Source organism: Lissotriton helveticus, chromosome 1_2 (genome assembly GCF_964261635.1).
Source record: "Lissotriton helveticus chromosome 1_2, aLisHel1.1, whole genome shotgun sequence".
Classification (NCBI taxonomy): Eukaryota; Metazoa; Chordata; class Amphibia; order Caudata; family Salamandridae; genus Lissotriton; species Lissotriton helveticus.
The window spans coordinates 136,517,978-136,544,915 of NC_136058.1; the positions used below are offsets into that span (position 1 = coordinate 136,517,978).

Here is a 26,938-nt window from a genome sequence, read left to right on the forward strand (position 1 = left end):
TGACAACACTGGAAACAAGAAAACACAAAGAATACTTTGTAGCACAACTGGGTAGTAATTCAAAGAAACCGTTTAAGAAAGAATCAAGCTTGAATAATACCTATCTCAAAAATAGGTAGGTTTCACCGACACCCCGCTTTCCGGAAACGGAGGTGAAGGGGTTAAGGTATGAACGATAAACTACTCGAGTGTCATGATATAAGACCACCGAAACCGTTGGGCGCCATGTCGCAGGGTTTCTGTTCTCACACAGAACTGTGCACAGAGGAGTGGAACCTCGGCAAATTAGGGTGTCCCAAAACTCACCTTAGCAACCAACTCACCCCTTACCGAGCTAGCTACAGTGTCTCATTGGACATATCAAACTCCCAATGTTTAGACAAACCAGAACATGAACTTACAGTACCTCAGGGTACGTGGGACTCATGAACACTCTTTCGTTATATTATCATTACAAACCAGAACATGGAGTAAAGAAGACACATGTGCATTTGAAATGTTTATTTACTAATGCCGTCTTCTCAGGCGCAGTATCTTAGATAATACAGTATACTTATTATCAGTAGCAAAATTATCAGCATAGTTACTAAGACATAAAAAGCGAATGGTGACAGCATGTTAACATACTGTAATGAATAAGAGTTAACAACACTTATATCTCACCCTCCCTAACACATATATTATATTATTAGCTAAGAAGGTCTCTTTGGGTTGTTTCAGGGCGGGCTCATACCTTAGTGTCCTAGCATGAAGGAATCACATCAGCATACACCAGCTCTCTCTGCATGTGCACCGCATCAAGTGTGTTCTATGTGCCTCGTGCAAAGCAATATCAATCCCGCCTGAAGCCAGAGTTGGCAAAGGCTGCACTTGTGTTATGACTATGAAGGCGTGGAGATCAGACCTCATAACAATTCCATATCGTGTTGTTCCTGAAACTTCAGCACTCTTCGTGCAGACATAGTTTATTAAGCAAAGCTGATATCAGAGCAATAACATATTATTCTCACATACACCACGGCAAACTACTAGGTTGAAAGCTAAGTCAACAATTAAGTGTCGTGTGCAGAAGTTGCAAGAAAGAAAAATGGCGTTTAAACCTCAAATGTACCTATGCTAACTTAACACGATATAAGGATATACAGGAGCTATATGACAATAGCTTGCTTAATCTCCACTACGGCCCCTCGCAGCGGGATGCCTGGCTTTCACCTTGTGAATACCCTGCCGGGGTATCTCACAGGGGAATACCAGGACGGGTTCCCTAAGCAAGCGCCTTGAGACCCCTGGGTGATTCGAGCGCTATATAAATCGAAATACATTTACATTTACATTTACATTCTGAAACTGCAAGCCTTTAACCTTGCCTCACATTACCAAACAAGGCAAAAGTATTTCTTTTGCATGATCACTTAGTTCTAAAGTTGGATGTAGATTTATTATAGGGCGTCAAAGGAATCAAGGACTCGAAAAGTGTCTTTCCAAAGAAGCTCACGTCTCAACTTTAACTTGAGAACTATGAATGCTACAGCTGAAATATATGACTCTGTAAAATGTATTATGAAAAGAGAAACCTGGCATAGAGACAATAATTCACTTTTCATGTGCAGTTTGCTTTTTCTACGCCTGGTAAGCAAATGTACCTTGCCTTTGATTTGCAGCTGTGCTCATCTGGACAATCACAAACTTTTTTATTTCCATTGACCCATACCCTAGTGATGTCCCAGCCTCTCATTTCTGCTTTAATGTTCACACTCCTCTTTGCTATCCAGGAAACACATTTCATTGGGTTTGTTTTCTTTCTGATAAAACATAGTTTGTTTGTTGTTCCATCTGACTACCAATGAGCCAATGACAACCTGCTAAAGGGGCATAACATGAAGTCAGCAATGAACCTAATACTATCTTGTGTGAAAAGACTTAAGAGCTGTAGAAAGCTTGAGTTTTTGTTCACAGGATATTTATTTACATAGGAGACTCCGTGCCAGAAACAGGATTGTACATGTTGGGACTCCTCTCTAAACACAGCATAAAGTAGGATTAAAGGAAACATATTGCATCAGATGAATCGTCTCGAAAGGCTTAAATATGTTAAACAGTTAGCATTGGATGTCTGCAGTCACTTTTTATGGAACAATCTCTGCCTCATGAGAAAAGTAGCCTTGACCAATATAGTTTTGCCTTTGTACACTGCATGCACACTGATGCACGCATCATACAGGCACTCATGTATGGTAAGGGAGTATTTGTACAACATGCAGCACTCTCCCACCCCAAACAATGCCTCAATGTGCTATGTTGGTTGTGAACTAAGGCCCAGATGTCGGTAATAGCAATTTACCGAATGGTAAATACTGAATTTTACCGATTCAGTATTCACTATTCGGTAATTGCTATGTAGATAAAAAAATTGGTAAAAATACTGAATCGGTATGATTCGGTATTGATCGATTCTGTAATTACAGAATCGGTATTTGCCATTGATTCCTATGGGCCTTGATTCAATGGCAGATACCGATTCGGTAATTACCGAATCGGTAAAAATACCGATTTTACAAGGGGGACAGGGTGTCACTTTGACACCCTGTTGCACCCCTGTTTCTGGGTTGTGTGCCATGTGACACACAGACATGCCCTTAGGGCGTGTCTGTGTGTCACATGGCACAGGTGTACATGCACAGATGTGCATGTATACAGGAATTCGTTATTTACTAAGGAATAGTATTCCATGGTAAATAACGATTCGGTAAGGGCCTGTGGCACTGAATACAGTGCCACCTACATATTGATTTACAGAATCGGTAATTTTACCGATTCGGTATTTTACTGACTCTGTATATTTACCGAATCGGTAAAATTACCGATTCTGTAAATCAATGGCCCCCTACATGTCAATTCCCAATTACCGGTCGGTAACGGCCGAAATCGGCAGTTACCGACCGGTAATTGGCGAGCTACATCTGGCCTTAAATTGCTAATCTGTTCACTGTGCATGGTTGGTAGAGCATTTTTTTAAGTGTGTGGTACATTGGGGTAAGTAGTTTGGTGTTGTGCATGAGATTAGGAACTATGATGATCTCGGACTTCAGAGATCAGTGCATGAGACTCGACGTGTGGCGATTGCTCCAGCCGTGGGCAGGTGCTGCCTCGGTTTCTTCAGTGGCACAGTGGCGATGCATCAGAAAGGGGTGTGGATTCATCATGCTTCTTTAGTTGCGTCTCTTTTCCAGCTCCCAGCAGCAGGAACAACCTCCAGAGGCCCAACACAGGAACATGCATTTCTTGGCAGGTCAGAATTCCCAGCAAGGAAGTTCAGGGGAGCTGGTGGGGAAGTCTTTGTGTCCCTGGGACTTTAGAACAGGAGGCAAGCTCTACTTCAAGCCCATGGAGATCTTCTTCAAGCAGGATACACATCACACAGAAAAGTCTTTATCCTCTCCTTGGAAGAAACAGCCACTGCAGGCACACAGCAAAGGGGCAGTACTTTGCCTTCATTTTTTCCAGCTCTTCTCCTTGGCAGAGGCTCCTCTTGAGACCAGACGTAATCTAAATCTCTGGGGTCTTGTCCCCAATATTTACATTTCATTTTTCTTTGCCCTCTGGTGGAAAAAGGGGCTCTGTCCTCATTCAAAAACCGATATGTCCTCTCTGGTCCAGCTTCCTTGCAGGAGGTAGAGGAGCATTGCGTAAGGCAGACTAGGCCAATTCAGGACCATAGAAATCTCCCCCTACTCTAAATGCAGCCCAGGTCTATTCAGCCCAGCTCTTACTCATTCAGGAAAGGCAGACACACATCAACACACCCAGTGGCTGTCTGAGAGAATGCACATCCCCAACCCCTGTCACTCAGCCAGACAGTCAATCCACAAACTAGCAGAGGCACCCAGGATGGCTAAGCAAGCAAATACCCACTTTCTAAAAGTGGTATTTTCAAACACACAATATAAATATAATCTTTACTAAAAGATGCATTTTTATATTCTGAGTTGAGGCATACTAAACTCCATCTTTCGATCTTGTACCAAATAAACTCCCATTCTATCCTATATAACAGATAGCCTTTCAATAGTGAAAATATGAAATACACAACATTTCACTATCAAGACACGTCACACACATCAGTACATGCCCTACCTTTCACATACACTGCACTCTGCCCACAGGGGTAACTTGGGCCTACCTTAGGGGTGACTCATATGTAATAAAAGAGAAGGTTAGGGCCTGGCAAGTGGGTGCACTTGCCAGGTCAACATGGCAATGGAGACTGCGTGCAGACACTCCAGTGGCAGGTTTAAGAACCGTTTGAAAGGCTGCTTGTGTGGGTGGCACAGTGCTGCAGGCCCACTAGTAGCATTTGACTTACAGACCCTGGGCACACACAGTGCACTGTACCAGGGACTTAGTAGTAAGTCAAACAAGCCAATCATGGAAATACTAATCCATTATAGCAATTTACACAGAGAACATATGCACTTCAGCACTGATCAGCAGTGGTAAAGTGTCCGGAGTCCCCAAATCAACAAAAACAGGGTTAAACACAGGAGGCCAAATAGCAAAAATTCTCGGGATAAACCCACTGAAAAAGCACGTCTAACAACCACAGATGCACCTCAAGGTGGTACTGTGTGATGGTCACCGAGGTACACATGGTAAAGCACCTGATGGGAGCCCTGGGTCATTTTTGTTTTCTCTTAGGTTCACTGCATATTTGGTGAGCATTTGACATTGTGCACCAGATGATCACTCGGTAATCTACTGTTCAGGGGTATAGAGGTGGTTAAAAATATGGGGGAGCACAGTGACACAGATGTAGGGCACATGGGTAATGTATAACGGAGGCACATTGTCATTATAAGGGTCACACATCACTGTACCGTAGTTGACTTACAACATCATTTTCTGATGCATTAGTGTGATTGCTTATAGGGATTAGAAGAAGCTATGCGTGGGAGTAAAACAACCAGTTTTGTACAATCATCAATGGACCAAGATAACTCGCAAGAATTTGTAAGCCTATACCTAATTTGGAAAACACAACACTACTCTCCCAGGGACAACTTTTTTCACTAAACTGTCGCTCTTTGCTGAAAGTGTCATGCATGGCATTGGCGTTTAAACTCATGGATGGAGGAATGAAAAAATGTAAATGGCAGATATTTCCTCTGAATGAAGATGAAACTTTGGATGCTTTTTCATTTTTTGCCAATATTGTTATTGGCAGCATTTACTTTCAATTCAGGCACCTAATTGAGAGCAAATGTGCGAAAATGTTTAAATTAAATGTGTGAGAATCAAAAGTAAATGCATGAATGGTAAAACACTTTGCCCTTTTGTAGGGCTAGGTTGTCCTGTTGACGCTGGCACCTCGATCAGAGACACATCACAGCTCTGAAGAAAATGTTTCTTTGTGCTCTTTCTGAATTTTGCTCCCAGAATCCTCACATCTTTCTGGACCCTATTTTATATGATATTATGAATCAGTGCACTGTGATATAAAGTTTATACACATGGATGGAGGAATGAAAAAACAAAAAAGGCAGATATTTACTTTGAACGAAGATGACATTTAAGATGTCTTTGCTTTTCATTTTTTGCCAGTATTGTTATTGGCGGCATTTACTTTCAATTCAGGCACCTAATTGAGAGTAAATGTGTGAAAATTAGAATTAAATGTGTGAGAATCAAAAGTAAATGCATGAAAGGTAAAACAAATCACAGTTCATATTAGCTCTGAAGAACATTTTCCTTTTTGCTCCTTCTACATTTTCACCCCAGCTATCTCACATCTTTCTAGACCCTATTTTTTATGATATTACTAGCTTACCCGTCGCGCATTGCTACGATCTCCTTAGAAAGGAAATTCAAGGAAACTCGTTATGATAACATTCAATTTACATTGTGTCATTTTTATTGAAACATATTCATTTTAATATGGAAAACATTTCAAAGTGTTGTTTTAATTCTATTTATTTATTCGAGTGCTTGTGGATACACAATTTTTTGTTTTTCCGTCTGATGCGTACATCAGTATTCGAAAGATTATGAGGGCCCTGAGGGGGCCGATATTTTAAAAAAAAGTATGCCAGAAACATTTGCGGGAGTGTACTCAACAACTTCCCAAAGTTTCCTGGCAATCGGATGAATGCTGTTTTAATTCTATTTATTTATTCGAGTGCTTGTGGATACACGCTTTCTTGTTTTTCCGTCTGGTGCGTACATCAGTATTCGAAAGATTATGAGGGCCCTGGGGGGCCGATATTTAAAAAAAATGTATGCCAGAAACCTTCGCGGGAGTGTACTCAACAACTTCCCAAAGTTTCATGGCGATCGGATGAATGGTGTTTTAATTCTATTTATTTATTCGAGTACTTGTGGATACACGCTTTCTTGTTTTTCCGTCTGGTGCGTACATCAGTATTCGAAAGATTATGAGGGCCCTGGAGGGCCGATATTTAAAAAAAATGTATGCCAGAAACCTTCGCGGGAGTGTACTCAACAACTTCCCAAAGTTTCATGGTGATCGGATGAATGGTGTTTTAAGGCATAAAGGACAAACAGACAGACAGACAGACATACATTTGTTTTTATATATATAGATGAATCTGTGCACTGTGAAACAGCTCTTAAGTGCCACAGTGCTCGTGGCTGGCCCTAAAATGGAACTGGTAAAAATGATTTCACCAGAATGGCCTATTTAGCTGTCCTACAAGTCCAGAGTAGATGGTGCAGAAAATGCACCATTGAATTTAGAATAAACGTAATATGTGGCTGCAATGTGTATTTACACTACCCACAAATTAACAAATATGTGTCTACCAGAATCACCTCTGTGTTCTGGATCACCTGCAGTTTAAAGGCACTGCAGTAACACAGCAAAGATGTGTCTTTTTTATGCAGGAAAAGCTATATTTTATATTTTAATAAGTCATCCCTAAGGTGTACCTTGTAAGCTCACAAGGCATGGCGTTTAATATAGAAAAAAGTAGCACATAATATATTGAAAAGGAGTTCCTTTACAATGGCTCCTAAGTCTAACAGCTATTTAACAATGTGGATCAGTGCTTTTTTCCACAGGACTAGTCTAGGTGTGATTAAAACATTTCATTTCATATCTCCACTTGGGGAAATGTTTGTAAAATCTTTAAAAGTTGTTTCTTATTTACATTTTTAAAATCTGACTCAATTGCCAGGTTTTAAAAAAATGTTAAGGGAAAGGGAAATGTATAAATATGTACTTTAGGCTGCATGAACCAGAACTAGCTTAAAAAACATTTTTGCCACTCATCACACCTCCAGAGGAGGAATATGCATCCGTAACTAGAAGAGCTAATAATCTTGGTTCAGAAGACAATGGACTTCATCTGAATCCAGGAGGAACAGTTAGTAGGAATAGCTAGTTTCTGCTAACTGCTGATCAGTTAGTAGAGATTAGCTTTCATTGAGTGAACAGGAACAGTTGATAGAACAAAGGTAAGTTTCAGCACTACCTTGTTTCACTTGAAGATTCAAGGGATGGCTTCTCCCATTCATTCCCAGAACTACCCAAGTCTGCCAAGCTCCTGCCAGATGGCAGGAGAGCTCCCTGAAGTAGGTATGTAGCCAATGAGATAAGCACAGGCCTACCGAGTTACATAAAGGTTCTGGCACATTGAAATGGGCTCCTGGGTAATTTTACAGGAAGACAAAGAGAAGGTGTTGCAAAGGGTGGTGGTGGACTGAAAAAAATATTTACTACTTAGTTGCAGAGATTCTGTAATAACACCTGACTCCTGCTAGAAGAAGAAATATCACTCAAAGACTCAAGGATTTCTGACTTGGCCCCTGCAGGAGACTTGACGGAAGTGAGACTTTGTATCTAGAAGCTTGCCCTGACAAGCTAGGGGCTGCAGAACTGAGCAGAAGGAACTTTCTCACCATTTGGTGATAAATTGAACTTAGGCGCTTTTTCATCTATGGAGGACCCTGGCAAAGTCTGAGGTGTGCCCAAGAAGATCGAACCAATGGCTGGCAAGAAAACTAGGTTTGTCCCTGCTGAAGCTTTTTGCTGGACTGAAATAGGGTTCAGCTGGATTCTTTAATAAATGTATCAGGCAGCAACTTCCAACATTGCCCCTCAGGAGGATTTTGACTTCCAAAAAGTGATTTTTAATGTAAAGCCTTTGACAGCAACCATATTCAGAGCTTATGCCATCATGACTAATGACTTCAGGGGGAGTTCAACCACAACATATCTGACTTCAAGGGAACCTCACCACAGCCTTGTACTTGACCCTCTAAAAAGTTTGAATTCTACTTCAGAGATTTAGTCAAAAGGTCAACCCGCTTTGTATATCAGATCTCTGCTCGATTGTGGTTGGCTTGAAATTGTGCCTAGATCTCAGCCGACTGCAAACTTGTTTTTTAATTGCTATACGATAATGAGTGTATTTTACCCCAAATTAGTGTGATCCAGTCAGATGCATTTAAGTGCAACTCAAGAACAAGTCCTTCAAAGAAAAAGTATTTTCAAGAAGACAATAGATATTGAATCACACTTTGAGAAAGTCTCTTAAATAGCTGCATAATGTTCAATAGCATTTAACAGTTAAAAGCCTGTGTCAAAATCCCTCATAAGAGTGCTATTATGACTGTAATAACGAGACTTGTCTATTCTATGCTTGGGATATTCAGGACCACAACAAATGGCATTTGCAAGGCATCATGTTATGAGAAATAAAATTTGTTCTTTCTGAACAATATTTAAGAAAGGTTCTCAAAGTATAGATACTGACTACTGAGAGGAGTTTTTGGCCCAGCCCTTCAATGAATGCCATAACCCACCCAAATAGATTTTTCAAGAAACCCAAGAAGGGTATTAGTTAGGGGTTCATGAGTGTGTCGGGCATCTAAAAGGAATTGTTTTCAATTGTGCTTTACTTTTTCTAGGTTCTGTTTTCCTTAACATTTTGAAAATTCATATCTCTTGTTTCCTTAATGATCTTTATGTCTTTTTCACATTATTACTTTTTTGGTGCTGACATTTATTGTGTGATGTTCTTTAACTTAGAATAGTTTGTACTGCACCTAAAACACACCTCTGCGGATTGCCTAGTGCTTGTGCCATAGCTAATAGGGGTTAAGGAGAGATCCTCCCCGAACTTTAGGGCTGATTAGGATGGTAGGCAGACGTACGTCCACCCGTCACCCTATCATAAACAGGACGGCCTGACAGGTTGTCGGTAGTCCAGACAGAGGCATTATGATGCGACCACCACCATGGAGGTCGCAATGCCTATCTTTTGCATTGAGGCGGGTGATGCTGGCTGCAGCACCCGCCGCAATGCAGAAAAGGGACACCTGACATATCCCTACACTACGTGGCATTCACCATGGTGTGCCTGTCACATGGTGCAGGGATATGTAGGGGGGCACCATATGTGTCCTTCAGTTCCCAGGGATAACGGGGCCCCAAAGTCCTTTTCCACCTGCCTCTTCATGGCGGGTTAACTCACCATGCGAGTAAATCATAATCATAATCCCTACAACGGTGCCTGATAGGCACCACCGCCATTGTAGGGATAGGGTTCCCCTCCGATGCACCGGCTGGCTCAAGGAGCCCATCGGATGCATGGCGATAAGTCTTGCCGACCGACAACCATTCGCACGCCATTGAGATATGGCAGGCGGATAAGATGCTTCCAATGGCTGTTGGTGGCGGTCTCACCATCATCACAATCAGCCCCTGTGTTTTGACCTAACCAGATTGTGTTTATTCAACTGGTAGGCGTCACAGCCTCTAATAACCCAATTACTGACCAGCTCCTGTACATTTTTGTATGCAATTATAATAATGTCAAAACCCCTTTCAGAGGGCTGAAGGGCATGCAGGGACAACTGGCCTGAACCGTGGTGTTTGAGGCATTTTACTCCCAGTGTTCCTGAGCTCGATCTACTAAGGATCCTTAGCAACTCAGCCAAGTACCCCTTCTACACTTTACTCTCAGTGGTAGCTGTGGATGAGCAGTCAAAGGCTCCTGTGGGGGTAGAAGTGTAGATACAGTTATGAGAACATCACTCGTAACTCAAAGTGCATACAAGACTGTCACTACATCAATGTCCAGTCAAATCCTCCCTTTTATAAGAAAAAGCAACATTGTTTTTCTATCACTACACATGCAATAGCATAACAACATCCATAAGCAATAATACAAATTCCATGAGATAGGGGCTCTAGAATTTGTCATTTAAATCATTGTCCCACCCTCTACGGTGTAATGTGACTGAGAATATTCCCTATTTACTGGTGGCATGATCACTAGTATGCCATACTCAAAGTTACCCTTTAAGTCTTAGGAATTGGTAAAAATGTCTATGGTGCTGCGACACCTTCACCAATGAATCCCCTGGGGTCTCAAAGGCCCAGTTCAGGTCTTACCTGTTCTGCAGCAAAGAATCTTTCAGGGTTGCAGCAGATGCCCTTAGTGTGGGCACTCGCATGTTCTGATTCTGCACAGAGGAATCAAGCTGCTTGCGGTACAGGTGGAAGCACCTGTCAGGCACAGGCTCACTCTCCTGAGTGGTGCAGCCGACTCTCCCCAGTGATCAGAGCACTATATGGTGTCACCTCTAAGGCGTTCACGAATACTGCCATTCTGGTCACACAACTATTTCTATGGTGGCCCCTTCTGGCATAAGGGGTCACTGCTACAAGGCATTAAAAGCAGTAAAGACTTAGCATTCCTCTACAGTGCTCAATGTGGGGCTCAGCCTATGACAGCCCTCTCCTGGCATACAGGGATCGCCAAAAACAATCATGCGCATGAGCTCTTACCCAATTGTTGCACAGCTGAATCCTCACACCTCGTGCAGGGAGCCCTGAAAGTAGGGCTCCCCACTGTACTTTGCTGCCTCCAGCACTATCCTCTTCTTCACAGGGCACACTGGTATTGACATGCAGGCAGGCACTGGTACTCCAGGTTCCAGGGCATGTGGTCTTGGTTTCCCTGGGTGTCCCAACAAGGAGATAGCCAGGCCTTGGCCCCCAGCCTGGTCATAGGCAGATGTCTGCCAATGCTTCCCCTTCTCACACAGCCTGCCTGGCTGCTTGAAAGATGACAAATGTTGGGGTCTCAACCTCCACTTCTTATAGTCCTTTTTGAGAGGCCAAATGTGATTTAGGTTCTGAGACTTTGAAGTGTTATGTTTTGCTTCTTTTAAAGTGTGCATTTTTCCTTTTCTTCCTTCTCGAAAGTCATCTGTAACAGCAGGAAAAGACTCCAAGTTGATAAACCCACAACTCAGTTTGTGGGAGTGACCAGAGTTCACACCTGGATGTCAGCCACAGTGAAACATGCATCAAAAGATTAATACTGTGATCCTACCCCTACTCTTTCTTATTCCCTTATCAGCACCATTGCTTTCCTGAAATGTGTCCATGCCCCTTCCTTATTATCTATCACTGAATCAAAGAGCACCCATGTTAGAAATTGGGTCTCTCAGGTTGGCAGAGAATTGCCAAGTAGAGGCACAACATTCCTAGTCAGGGATACACACTCTAAATTAACCTGTACTCACCCTCTGGTAGCTTGGCACAGAGCAGTCAGGCTTAACATAAAAGGCAACATGTAAAGTATATGTGCCACACTTTAATTACAGTCACATAGTGAAAACACCACATAAAGACTCCACACCAGTTTTGAAACATAAATATATTATATGAGTAAAACAAGACTAAAATGACAAACATCCAATAAGTAGAACTTGAGATATGAATTTCTAAGGATTTATCTGCAATATAGTGATTAAAAGCAAATAGCACTTAGGGTTTACTTGAGGTTGTGCTTGACCAGGGCAAATCCAAAGTTCAGTCTGACTGCGATGAAGGGCAGGCCAGCTACAGGACCCATGCAGGTCCTGCTTAAAAAGTAAATTTGATGGAGCAAGGGTCAACATCGAAGACTAGATGCATCTTTTCCAATCCATGGAGTCGGGTAGATGCATAGTCGTCGATCCTCACAGTTGGGTCCTGCATCATTGTTGAACCATTTATGATGCAGGCTCTGTGTCAATATTGAGCCTCACAGTCGTGTATTGCATGGTAATCAAGGAGCGCAGGGATATCATCTAAGTAGCAATGGATTGGCGTTGAACGGCACTGCGCCAGTTTGATCAGAGCAAAGTAGCCGCTATGTCAATGTTTGTCGAAACACATCTGCAGGATCCACTTTCAGGGTCTAGGACTGGATTAACACCTCTTGGCAGGGCAGGACTCACATTTGGAAGAGTCCTTCAGCTGAAGCAGTGTTGAAGGAAGTCTGATGGCCCTTAGACTTCAAAACAGGAGGCAAGCCAGCAAGCACTTGACGTCATTTAGGATGTAGAGATGTAGATCCAGATACAGATCCAGTGCCAGGTAAGAGGTAGCAGGCCAACACAGCAAAGCAGTTCAGCTGAGTGACAGTCCCTCCTGGCAGCATAGCAATCCTTCTTCCTAGCAGAATGTCCCCAGATCCAGAGTGTACTGAGTTGTGGTTTCGGGGGTCCAGTACTTATATCCAGTTGTGCCTCTGAAGTCGGGATACTTCAAAGAGGCCTTTGAAGTACACACGTTCCCTTCCTTTCCTGCCCTGGCTGCAGACTCACTACAGGTGGGTATGAAGCTCTTTGTGTGGGGACAGGCAGAGCCCTATTCGGGTGCAAGCAGCAGTTCCTCCCTGCCAATCTAGCTCAGGATGTTAGTGTCTCACCCCAGCTCCATTTGTGTGTGACTGTCTAGAGGGAATGCACAAAGCCTGGCTGTCACCGACCCCAGATGTGTATTCGAAGACCAGCACGGGCACAGAATGGTTAAAGTAAAAAAAGGCCAACTTTCTAAAAGTGCAATTTTCAGGCTTACAATTTAAAATCTGACTTCACTATAAGGTGTGATTTGAAATTGTGAGTCCAAAGACACCAAACTCCAAAATTCTATCTTTTCCCAATTGGAAATCCCAATGCTAACCTGTAGGAGCGATAGGCCTTGCAGTAGTGAAAAATGAATGTAATAATTTTCACTACCAGGACATGTAAAACTTAAAATTACACGTCTTACTTTTTAAATACACTGCACCCTGCCCTCAGGGATGACTAGGGCCTACGTTAGTGGTGACTTAAGTTTAATAAAACAGAAGGTTTGGGCCTAACAAGTAGATGTACTTGCCAGGTCGAAATGCCGGATTAGAACTGCAACAACATGCTCTGCAGTGGCAGGCCTGAGACATGTTTAAAGTGCTTCTGAGGTGGGTGGCGGAATCAGTGCTACAGGCTCACTTGTAGCATTTCATTTACAGGCCTGGGGCACATATAGTGCACTTTACTAGGGACTTATAAGTGCATTACATATGCCAATTGTGGATACGCCAATGTTACCATGTTTAGAGGCCAGAGCACATGCACTTTAGCACTGATTAGTAGTGGTAAAGTGCTCAGAATCTTAAAGCCATCAAAAATGAAGCCAGCAAAACAGGAGGTCAGAAGGTAAAAAGTCAGTGTTAACCACACCAAGGATGTCAGGTCTAACAACCCTTTTGAAGGGTAAATGGTGAGTCTCTTCCTCCCTTCCTATAGTGTGTGTCCAACCCAACTCAAAGGAATACCACAATACACAAATCTGTCCAAGGGGATTAATCTACTTCTAATGCCTTCACTAGCCAGGCAGGCCTGGGCTTCCCAAAATAGAAACCAGGTTCCTCCATGTAATGTACCATTGCAGGCACACTTGCACTAAGTGTACTTTCACAGCACACAGACCCTTGAGTACTGGTACCTCGATGTATTGTGCCATTACAGACCCACATAAATTCAGCACACTCATTCAATGTGACTGCACTGTTCAGAATTGCAGCCTTTCTGTATTGCAGCAGGGAGCGCTGCTTATAAATACACACTCTGTCAGCACACACACTCACCATGTGACTGCTGCACAAGACTTCTCTCAAGCACACATACACCCTACACATACTTTCCTTGGACACACACTGCACAGCACTACATCACTCATTTAATGCATTCCTTGCAGGCATACATACATCCTGGACATGCACTAACCACACATATACTAAACAGTGCTGCTCTAACCCTGTACAATACAGGCACACATGCATCCAGTGTGAGTCACTACTTCTGCACTACACATCACTCTACATCTATCTGGTGTAGGCCAAGGGTGAATTGGGCACACAGCAGTGGAACTTTAAAAAGGTGAGTGAGCATGTATGTCTCTCTTTAATTACACAGGGTAAAAAGGACCTGTTCACTCCTACTGATCACTACATGGTATGTTGCCACTAGCACCTTCATAGCCTTTCAGCACTACGAGGGTAGCACTATGGGTGCCTGTCCCAGTCCAAAGAGACTGCAATCCGTGAGACAGGTGTATGTCATGGCTCACACGTATGATCAGTGCTTCCTTATTATTAAAAATCAATATCCGGGATCCAAACAACAGTACATTTTGGCACTCAGGTCAGGGGTACACGACTTTTACAATGCAGAGAACTTTTCTGGCCCAACAAATGCCAAAAGGTAAAAGCACAGACTTTAAGGGGTTTAAAAATTGGAAACGTGGGGGCGTGGCTTAGGTGCCGCGCAAGATGGACGGCTAGGCGAAGAGCTCCTCCGTACCGCAGCACCTCCCTGTAATTTTCCGACGGTGAGGACGACCGTCTTCGATGAATATCAGCAGTTTCTACCACCGGAGCATGCCCTGAACAGTCGGAGCCCTTCTGCAGCCTTTCCCGACATGTTCTGACGCTTCTTTGTCGGATTGAAGTTCTGAGACGCACGGAACCGCCATTTTGTCTGCTGCCTCGGCTCTGGCGGTTCCTTTGACGAACTTTGCCTCTCCCAATTCCTGCCACAGTGCTCACCGCGCCAACGCTGTCTTCTGCCACATCATCATGCAGGTGAGCCTTTGAGGCCGTTTTTTTGAGGTTATTGGTGCCTTGCAGCCTCTTGTTGAAGCGCTCACGCGTTGCCTATTTGGAGATATGCAGCCACCATTTTCGAGTTCCCGCGCCTGCTGTGGAGATCACGACTTTTAGTTTTTCGCAATTTAGAAGTCTCTCATGCTTTCTTTGTGACTTTCAATGCCTTCTGCCTCATTGTTTTTCGGAACGGAGCTGTTGCAACGTGCTTTATTGTCCCAGGCTTAATACTACGGTGTATGCCCCTGAGGCTTTCCACTCGTTTATGCTGGCAGAATTAAGTCGTAGTCACCATCTGACAGGAATTGAATTGCATAGTCATCTGGCTGGTTTATTCAAATATGTGCAGATGATGTTTTATTTCTCCTCCTCTCTCCTCCAAACTGAATGCAGTCCTATGCTGGTAATGAAGCCTTTCAGGTCAACTCGTCAGTGAACCATTTTATTGCTTCTACCGGCAAACTGACTCGTTAGAACGGAGCTACAGTTTCTTTCAAGATACTTCTGGGTGATTTTCTTGTTTGAAGTTATTCACAGTCACTCGCATGTCTCCTTCAACGCAGTAGTTTCTCCTATAAAGCACAGTTCAATGGCCGGTGCGTGCTGTGGCGAAGCTGGTGTAAACTGTCCCGCATTTCAAAATTTTATTGTCTGGTAGTGTCTCACTACCGGTCTTGTGCAGAACGTTCTAGAGGGAGTGTTCCAACGTAATATAGGTGGCCCGTTGCTCTCTTGCCTTCAGTGGTCAATATCTTTTACATTAGCACTTTGGTCATCTATACTTCTCTGGCCTGGTCTCTTTTATGGTGAATCTACGCAAACCCAAGTTTGTGTTTCGTCCTTCTGCATCTTCTTCTGTGAACTCTTCTAACTTGGGTCCCTCACCACAACCCCCCAAGATGGCGACCTCCTCCTCTCAACGCTCTTCATCGAGCCACTTGCCATTAAATAAATCACCACCATCAACTAAATCACCTCCTGCTGCAGCGTCATCTAACAAGAGGCCAAAGCAAGACTCTCTCTCATCGGAATCACCTCCTCCATCGCATTCTATGGACTTAATTTTAGAAGAAATCCGCGCCTTGCGCCCATTCATTGAGGAAACAAGTAGAGATATGCAACTTTTGAAAGACAAGTGGGAGGTCATGGATACTCGTATTTCCTCTATAGAACAGCAAATTCCGGAGGTCCATTCCAACACACAACGCATTGAAGCTTTAGAAAAGACTGTCCTATCTTTACAACATCACACAGAGGATTTGGAAAATCGAAATAGGAGAAACAACCTTCGTGTTTATGGTTTGGCCGAAACTATTGAGGGTGATGACCCAGTTACCTTCTTCACCTCCTTCTTGCCGAAACTTTTGGATATGCCACCTTCTACATCTATCAGCATTCAGAGAGCACATAGACTGGGATCACGTTCAACCACCTTTACGAAACCTAGAGGTGTCATCATCCTTTTCTTGAAATTCACAGACTTACTGTCCATTCTATCTGCAGCTAGGTCCAAGCGACAACTGTCTTGGCAGGGTCAACGGGTCTACTTATCTCAAGATGTTTCCAATGCCACAGCTTCTAGGCGTAAAGAATTTCTAGCTCTCCGACCATCTCTCCATTCTCTGGGAGCTCGTTATGGTCTATTCCACCCTTGCACCTTCAGAGTTACTTATCAAAACAAATCCTGGTCCTTTCAAGATCCTGGCGAACTTCGTAATTTCCTTCTTCTGCACAACAACGATGGAATGGAATCCTCTCCTTCTAACAGTGGCTAACCAATGTTGCGTTACTCATGCATATGATCTCTAGATGTCTCTTTCTTGTTTTGTTGTGCTGATGTTCTTGCACCTCTTACTGTTTTGTACGGTTTTTCTCCATTTTTCTCATTTTTCTTCTCTCCCTTTCATGTTTCTTCGCTTACTTCAGGCTCCCTGTTGCAAATTCTTCTTCCCTTTCTTTATCCTTCTCTCGAAACATGTTCTCCTTGGCTTTTTATCTTCTCCCTCCTTCTGCTATGATTGTTTACTATTGTTATCATTATTATTTGTAGTGTTTGTCATGTATATTACCATGTCTTTAATCACAATGTATTAATCGTTACTTTTCTCCCCTTATGCAGCTTTGTTTTTGATCGTCTCCCTCATCATCATGTTTCACCCTCTGTACCTTTGTGAGGTCTCGGTGCGGTTGTACCTCTGGCCCTGGTCTACCCGTCTTGTTACGCATCACCACCTCCCCACTTCCCTTTGTGTATCCCCCTTCCAGGTATGTTTTTTACAGTCATCCTTCTGGATTTGTACTGTCTTCTAGACTTTCTTACTTTTCTTTCATTTCCCCCCTTTGCTATACCTCTTCTCTCTACCTTCTTCTATTCCCCCCCTTCTCCCTTTCTCTCCTGCTCCCACCTATTTTTCATTCTACTCCTCCAATAGTTGTGATAATTTTTACCCTCTCTGATTTGATTTATTGCATGTACAGTATATTTTTGCACCTGTTGTTTTTGAACAGTTTTATGCGTTTTCATATTTAAAGTTATTTCATGGAATGTGAAAGGATTTAATCATCCTATTAAGCGGCAGAGAGTACTTTCCCACCTCTCCTCTTACAACCCTGATATTGTCCTCATTCAAGAAACCCATCTTTCTGATGCTGAATCTTTGAAACTAAAAAGACTTTGGGTGGGCAATGTTTTCTTTTCACCTGCCTCTCATAAAAAGAATGGTGTTGCTATCCTAGTTCACAAACGTCTCAAATGTAAAGTACTCCTTGAGGAGAAGGATGAAGAGGGTCGTTGGGTTTTAGTTAAATTACTTATCAATGCTATCCCGATTACTTTATTGAATTTTTATGGTCCTACATGCTTTGACTCTTCCTTTTGGCCCTCGATCACAGCAAAATGTATCCAATACAAAGATGATTCCTTTTTACTAGGCAGAGACTGTAACCAGATTGTTGACCCCTTTTTAGACCGTATGTCTTCTGTTCGTTTCACCCCTCACAAGCCCCACAAGCAGTTCCTTGATACTATCTCTCAGGTTCATCTCGTAGACTCATGGAGGATCACACACCCAGAAACCATAGATTTTTCCTTTTTCTCTCCCCCACATGCTTCCTTTTCCCGCCTGGATTACATCTTCCTCTCTTCCTCCTTATCTCAAAACCTTCTCTCCTCTTCCATTGAACCTATTGTCATTTCTGATCATGCTCCTATTATTACTATCTTTGATCTTCTTCCTCCTGCTCTTAAATCCTCTCGTTGGCGTTTTAACTCCTCTCTTCTCACTGATCCTCTTTTCTCTTCCTCCTTTCGCTCTTTCACCTCAGAATTTTTCCAAATCAACTCTACCCCTGACACCCCTCTGCATATCCTTTGGGATTCCTTTAAAGCCACGGCCCGCGGCTTCATTATCGACTTTGTCTCCAAAAAAAGAAAGCATTCCTTCAAAAACGCAAGGTCGCCCTAACACATATTAAGTCACTAGAACACCAATTTTATACCTCCTCTCCAAATCAGATGTCTCCTGAACTTCTTCGATCTAAAATTGCCTTTAACAAACTCACTACAGATTCAGCCTCTTCCTATCTCCTCCGAAGTAGTGCTCGTTACTATGGCGGTCGTAACAAATCAGGTAAACTGCTTGCTAACTATCTAAAATCACGAAAAGAACGAACTATTATTGATTCTATTTATTCCCCTTCTAACACTCTTTTACATACAGACAAAGACATTTTGGAACAATTTCAATCTTTCTATGAATCTTTATATTCCCCTGAAAATCCCCCTACTCCAGATCTTCTTCAATCATACTTTGATCGTTTACCTTCGCCTGATACCTCCCAGCTCAACTTTTCTACTCTAGACTCTGACCTTAGCCTCTCTGAATTGTCCACTGCGTTGACGTCTCTCACCAAAGGCAAGACCCCCGGCCCCGATGGCTTCCCGGTTGAATTTTATCTGCATTTTTCCGACATTCTCTTACCTCATCTTCTCCTCCTTTTTCAGTCTTTTTGTTCCGACGGCCTGGCTCAAGGCTCCTTCCAAGACGCTACTATATGCCTCATCCCTAAAGAAGGACGGGATCCTAAATTTTGTAAAAATTATCGGCCAATATCTTTAGTCAACGTAGATTATAAACTGTTTGCTAAACTTCTAGCTCTTCGCCTTGATCCCCTTATGCCACACCTCATAGGGAAGGAGCAATGTGGCTTTGTTAAAGGTCGCCTCACTTCGGACAACTCCAGACTACTCCTCAATGTCCTTAGTAAAGCCTCCTCCCTATCTATCCCTCTTGCAGCCATCTCAGTTGATGCTGAAAAGGCTTTTGACCGAGTTGATTGGTCCTTCTTGATAGCTTCACTGAAGTGGCATGGTTTTGGCCCGAAATTCATTTCCTATATTTCCTTAATCTATTCTATGCCCAAAGCAACTGTTTTAGTCAATGGTAAACTTACTTCACCCTTTACACTTAAACGCGGTGTCCACCAGGGTTGTCCTCTTTCCCCTCTTTTGTTTATCCTGGCTCTTGAACCCTTTTTGACCTCCATTCGCAATAATCCTTCCATCTCTGGCTTTCCGTACGGACCCCACCAACTTAAATTATCTGCATATGCTGATGACATACTTCTATTTATTTCTGACCCTACTACCTCGGTCCCTTCCTTATTAGCTGAATTTGAGAACTTTTCTTTGGTCTCCGGTTATAAAATAAATTCGGATAAGACGGAGATTCTTCCCTTAACTAAATTCTGCCTTCCACACTTCTTTTCTTCCACTGGTTTCGCTTGGAATAGTAAGAAAATAAAATATCTTGGTGTCCTTTTTTCCAACTCTATTTCATCTTCTGTCCAGCTTAACATGAACGCAGTTATATCTAGGATAGATGCTCTACTTTCCTCCTGGAATCCCCTTTTCCTCTCTTGGTGGGGTCGTCTTGACTCCATCAAAATGATGATTGCCCCAATCTTAATTTATTTACTTTCCATGCTCCCTATCCATATCCCGGCTCTTTACTTTCGTCGTATTGACTCTGTTTTGTCCAAGTTCCTCTGGAAACAGAAAAAAGCACGAATATCACTCTCATTCCTTCGTAAACCCAAAATTAATGGTGGAACTAATTTCCCGGATTTCCGTCTTTACCACAAATCCTTTTCCCTCCGTCAAGCATCTCGTTGGTTGTCACAGGACATTTCCCTTTTTTCACCTCTTTGGCTTTCTGTTGAACGTGACCTGTTACTCCCTTATTCATTTCAGGAAGTTCTCCATTTTACCGCTAAAGCTCCATGTCTTATCCCCCCTTTATTTAGGCACACTTCCTCTCTTTTACGACCCTTGGTATCAACTGCCCCTATTTCTCGTGAATCCTTTCTGTTATTACCCATCTGGTATAATTCACTCATTCTCATACGAAACAGACCCATTGCCTGGCCTACCTGGAGGTCGAAGGGTATTATCTGGGTCCACCATCTTTTCGATGGTTTATCTCCTCGTTCCTTTCTTCAATTTCAGTCCTTCTTCCACTGTCCTTCCTCCTTTGCAAAGAAATACTTCATTCTTATGGAAACTGTTCTTGACCGGTACTACTCTCTTGAATCGGGCATCTCACCCTCATCATCCTCTTCTCTACTTACACTTCTATCCAATGTTCCTAAGGCCTCTCTTATCTACAGATATTTCTCTGCTCCTGACCCTGATCGCCCCAAATCAAAACTGGAACTCTCTTGGGAAAAAGATCTAGTTTCCACATGGCCGATTTGTCTTTGGGATAAAGTCTGGGCTAAATCTCTGAAAACTTCCCGCAATGCCTCTCTTACTCAATCCCTCTTTTTCTTCTATCATAGACTCTACCTTTCTCCCCTCTCCCTGTCTCGCTTTCTCTCCTCTTCTAGTGCTAATTGCTGGACCTGCAATGCTACCAATGCGGATTCCTTTCATCTTTTCTTTCTCTGCCCTTCAGTTCGTCTTTTTTGGACACAGGTGTGGACTCGGATTTCTCATATCTTTCACCTCTCTATCCCTTTCTCAGCCTCTTTGGTATTTCTGGGGAGTCTTTCAGAATCTCTTGACCTCCCTCCACACTCACGTGGTCTCCTAGCCCTCATGCTTGCCCTTGCACTCCAACACATTTCTTCTAATTGGAAGTCTCTAACCAAACTTTCCATAATATGTTGGTGGAACTTACTTTGTCACTCCCATAGGCTCGACGTTGCCTTTGCAGCCTCTTGCAAACCCTCTCGTAATGTTGATTTGTACTGGTTACCCCTTACTCTCCATTTGGATCAATCTGCCAAAAAGAAACCCTCTACGTTCTCCTCTGCCAATTTTAAACCCCCTTGAGAACTTGTACTCCTGCTTATAAGTACATTCCTTAATCTTTCACTTATGCTGTTTTTATTAGCTTCATGTATATTTTCTCTAATGCCCTTAGGCCATGTATTTGCTGTTATTTGTGCATTTACTGTACTTTATTGTGATTGCTGTTTATGATTATTGCAATTTTTCCATTTATGACTTATTAATAGGTTTTTTCTCATCCCCCCTCCCCCCTTCTCTTAAAATTCAAAATGCTTTGTCCCTCATTTGTGCCATCGGCTTTATTATGATTATCTCCTCATATTTCCTCTTCCTCATTTATTTATGCTGATGTCACCTTGCTGTACTGATTATTTACTTTAATAAAGCTTTCAAACATAAAAAAAAAAAAAATTGGAAACGTGAGGTTTGCCCTACAGCAAGATCAGAGGCATGATTCTGACAGTCTAACCACCATTTAAAATTCGAAATCCACTCGTGCTTATTTATTCATAGTCATGGTGATTCAGAGAAAACATATTCAATGCACATAATTCCCCCACGCCTCATGACCACCCAACTTTGTAAAAAGTTATCTTCTATGACACCTTCCCATTCTCGTAAAAAAATCTATACAATAAAACTAGGCATGTATAGATAGGTAAGACCCAGTTGAACCCTGATTGACGTGTAACAACCCTTACATAACAACAAAAAAGAAGTGAAAGTCATATTTTGTTTAGGTGCAAACTTGCCTACCCATTCTAAAGCTATGCCTGGGGCCTTGTATATTTTTCCATAGGTCAGTCTTTAGGGCCTATTGGTCGCTGTTGATGTGCTGGTGCAATACTGTGAATGACAGAGTAGCACTTTGTAGCTTAGCTCGCGCAAATAGAACATCTTTGGGTAAATTGTTTTTGTGAGTATTTGTCAAGTTCCCGGCAGCATGCAATGTTTGACTGGTGGCTAGAAGAGGCTGTTTGAACATCTGTCAAAATTTAGCAAGTAAGCAAACAGTTCTTTGAACTCAGCCTTCTGAAACATGTGGTATGTCACAATCCAAGCTCAGTTTTGAGCAGGGGGTCATCATTTATTTCAAATTACACTCAGAGAGGCGGACACTCGTCCTTAAATGAAGATTCATAACGCATAGGTCTGGTTCAAGCTTGGACTTTTTTGTACTTTCATAACTTAACAGTTAAGTACATGGAAAGAACTGCACTTAATAAGTTATAATGCACACTTTAGGTAAGTGTCACTAACACAGGAATCCATAGAATGAAAGTGAGAAGGAGAGTGACTTCGAAGAGTTTTACCCCAAAAATGGGAGTTTTAGCTCAGTTTAGTTTTCCTTCCGAAATATGCAGTAAACCGTGAGTTGAAGTGCATCAGTCACTGCTCAAATCACTGGACGAATGTTTGATTTGGTCAAATAAATGGGGAAAAATGTTTTCATAGCGTAAAATAAAAATATAATCGACTTTAAAAAGTAGCTTTTTGCCATTTTCGAGCCGTACACATCTATTTTTTTACATAATGCAGAAATGATGCATGAATAATGTTACTGGAATGTTGTCATATTTATCCACGAAAATTTAGTATAGAAGCACTCATATTTGTGCCATGTATAAATGAATACTTTTCAACTGATGTGCTAATGACAACCTTAGTCATTTATGTATGCGAAACTCAATGTATGTTTTCCTTTATTTATTGTAGCAGCAAATAATAGCTTGATTGTGTCCAATGATTTTTGTTGGGCAGCCGATGAAAAGGGAGGTGTGCCCCCAGGTATTTTGTTTAAACGGAATATCCCAGGCTGCAAATGGTCTCTTTCTGGGCTATATGTCTTTAGTAGGCAGCCCAACATAAATACAGCCATTTTAGGATTAAAGCTGAGGTAGGCCGCATTGATTTGATTGCCCCAGGAGTGCGAGTGATGACATGTGTGCCGCACCGGGCAGCTAGCGGGTTGCCAAGCCAGAGAGGGCTTGTTTGATGCCGGGCGGTGTGGCAGATCATAAGCGCTAACAGGTAGATGCGAGAGGGCGTACTAGAGGGAGGAGAGCAGTATCAGGGTGATTACATGGCAAGCGCAGCGCCTGTAATGCGGTGCACTGGCCCACTTTACTATTTGTGAAAAGAAAAGGAGGGGCCCGGGCAAGCTAGGAGGCGAGTCCTCCAGGGCCGGACTGGCCGTAGCATACACCGGGCGTTTCCCTGGTGGGCGGAAAGGATGGGGGCCGGTTTTGGACCAGTGGGGGCCGGTTTTGTTACTGGGGGCTAGTTTTGAAGCAATGCTGCAAAATCAGCCCGAGTAACAAAAGTGCAGCAGCAGTGTTCCTGCCAGCCCCCGGCCGGTTGGAATTAATTGCCAGGGCTTGTTTGTGATCCCAGTCCGGACCTGGTGTCCATGATGGCAGGTCACAATTTGCTTGGGAGACAAGGAGCAGCGGGGCCTGCAGGAGATGCAGCCTACTAGAGATTGCAGAAGGAGGGGGTCAGAGGCAGTGGGAGGGGCTGGGCCCAATAATAAGGTGGCCGCTGGAACAAAACTGCCTGGAGGAAGGTACGAAAGTGGCATGGAAGGTAGGAGAGGTCAAAGGAGTGGACACCAGGCACTGGCAGGAGCGAAAAGAGGAGGAAGGAGATGGTTGGGAGGAAGGTAGGGAGGGAGGAGTGGAAGAGGGTTGGGCAGCCCCCGGCCCTATCAACAGGTGGTGGAAAGAAGGGGTTGAGGGGGAGGAAGGTTGGCAAGGGGCAGAACGCAGAGGAGGGAAGAAGGGAAAGCAGCCATACCAGCTTTTATTTTGGAGCGGACAGAGGGAGCAGGAGGGAAAGGAGGGTGGTGGGGTAGAGCAGGAAAGGGGTGGGGGGGCCAGATAACTATCTCAGTGGAAGTGGAATGGGGGTATGGACCCAAGTGGACGGGTTGGGGGAAGGCATGGCAGAGTGGTGGTTACTCCCAGGGGCAGTAAATGTGAGGGATAGAGAGAAGGCAGGCAGGAGGTAGTGCGCGCTGGGTGACAGACAACATGTGAGGACAGGAGGGAACCCTTGTCTCCGATACTGCCAGTGAAAGGGCTAGCAGTGATGTACAGTGGAGCAAGGGAGAGGAAGAAACATTACAGGGGGTAGGCAGGTGGGTTTTTGAAGGAGCAGATCGATGGCCAAACAGGTGCTCAGAGCTTATGGCACAAGGGCGGGTAAAGGGGTATGGCACTGACGCAAACAGGGGCCGTTCTGCGATACACGGGAGGGGTGAGCGGGGAGGGGTCATGCAGAGGAGTCACAATGGGGCAGATGTGCCAGACAGGCACGGATACTAACCCTGACACACAGACCTTCCTTTCTCTTACAGGCAACAGTACATGGCTCAGGAGAGCTGGAGATGGCTTGTCCAATCTGAGGTGAAGAGAAGGTAGTCTTTGGTGGCCAGCCAGATGATGGCTCGGGAGGGTACATCCACTGCCTCAAGAAGGTCTGGGGTGATCTTTGCAGTGCGTTGGCCCCGACAAATCGGTGGGGTTCCCAGGGTGGAAGAGTGTATTGTGGACAGGCACAAAGAAAAATTCCAGTCAGCAGGGTGTAATAGGGCTTCCTGGCACAGTCATTACATCACAAGGAGACAGCAGCGTGCAGGATACAAGGGAGAAGATATGCAGGGTGTTTTGCAGGCAGGGCACATGAGTATCAGGGAGGGGGCAATGCAACGGGATTATGATGAAATGAGCTTGGAAGAAGGTGAAGTGGTGGATGACGATCCTCATGGGCAGGGAAAAAAAAGTTGGTGGCCGAGCTGTGCATGTGGGGCAAAGGGGTGAGTGGTGCAGTTAACACAGTTGTCAGTTGTGTTTTGCAGGCACAGGTGACGGATCGGATGGAATGTGATTCTACGGTGCATGGTGATGGCCCATCCCGATTGGTTTGGCGGCTGGAACAGGAGTGGAGGCCAACTTTAATGCCAAGTAAGGGTGACGAAGGTGCAGTCGCAGTGAAGGGGGGAGTAAAAAGAATGTCGACTGGGGTAGTTGCAGGGGGACTGGTATAGTCATGATGTGAGTCTACGGAAAGATTTGTAAGTCAAAGATGCAGGGGTAGGAACAGGGGTACAAACGATCGATGGGAAAAGCAGGGAGCCACAAGGCACATCAAACAAAGTGGGAGGGCAGGGGGAGAGAGCACAGACAGTGACACTGGAAGGGGACAAAAGTGGTCAGGACAAAATGTCAGACAAACTGGAAGGGAAGAGAGAACAGGAGGGACAGACAAGAGATGGGGATTAAGGAAAGGAAAGAACTCCAGATATGCCAGTAAACAAATATGGGGGTGACAAATCCTCTGGGCGCCCACCTAGTGTTAGCAACTAAGTAGTGGATATGGAAGGGGGAGTATGTGGAGAAGATGAAGGTATTACACAGGTAACTCAGAGCTAAAGCATGTTCCATGGAGGAGAAGCACTAGTTGTCGAAACAGCTTTGAGTGCTGATCACAATAGAGAACTGGACTGCAGCGTTTTTGGTTTTCGCAAGCATGTACTGCAAAAAATTCCCAGAAAGGTGTGTGTCATTGTTCAGATATATGGGTGCAATATGCAATATGATAAAGAGTTCTGGGTATGGATGGCATGGGACATGGAGGCAAAGTGGAGGAAATGGATCTGTGGCAATAGATAATGGGCCCAGCCAAGTTTGGAAAATCCATATTTACGGCAAGTGACCTTCCATTAGTGTATTGCCCTTTCAGCCCCATCCCACCGAGGGGAGGTGGGAGCTGAACCACAGAATCAGGGCGGGGCACTCGGGACTTGTGTCAACTCCTTAGCATGACATGCTGCATGCATTTAACCTGCAATTTCAAGAAACCAGACCAAGATAAAATCCAATTAATTTGAAAATTAGTCACCCCGGGTGAACTATTTTCTGAAAAAGTTGAAGGGATACAGAATTGCTGAACCAACATTCGACTTTCGTCCTCAATTCCGAGACCACTGGCCACTCAGGACTTTTTACAGTTGTGCAAGCAATCATTAGAAGCTACTTGTTCACAGTTTGCTGAGGTTATCCCATGCAACTAAGACTGACACGTATATGATTGTGGATCCTTTTACCTCGGTAGTTGCTCTCTGTCTGTGGATATTTCCCACACAATTTAGACTAACATATCTACAGTTGTGGGTCCCTGTACCCTAATCCTTGGCTACTTGCTTAAAGTTGACAAAAGTGCTCCTGCAAAGGAGTGGACAGATCCAGCCAGCACACTCCATGCATTTAACCTGCTATTAAAATAAACCAGACCTAGATAAAATCAAATAAATTTAAAAGTCAGTCAAGTCAGGTGAACTATTTTCAGAAAAATTGAGGGGAAACAGAATTGCTGAACTGACATTCCACTTTCGTCCTCAATTCCGAGACCACCGGCCTTGGAGGACATTTCCAGTAATTGTTGAAAGCTACTTGTTCACAGTCTGCTGAGGTTATCCCATGCAACTAAGACTGATATGTATATGATTGTGGATCCTTTTATTACATTATCTAAGAAAACTTGATAAAAAGTCATTAACTTTCTCAGCATTGTTTGAATTCAATTGCCACAAATGAAAACATTGATTGCATGAAAGAAGTACACTTGATAAAAAGTTCCTTTAAGTTTCTTTATGATAATATTGCAGTGGAGGTTCAGGGCTACAAGGCTACACTTCCCCCAT

At 43.6% G+C, this 26,938-nt stretch overlaps 1 long non-coding RNA gene across 1 annotated transcript in view; it reads left to right on the forward strand.

Annotated features, from left to right (window-relative positions):
- Window positions 1-26,938, forward strand: part of LOC144807791 (uncharacterized) — a 67,524-nt gene that overhangs the window by 16,853 nt on the left and 23,733 nt on the right. Inside the window, exon 2 of the long non-coding RNA XR_013606448.1 lies at window positions 25,094-25,199. This is a non-coding gene — a long non-coding RNA (uncharacterized LOC144807791). The remainder of the gene's footprint in view (window positions 1-25,093; window positions 25,200-26,938) is intronic.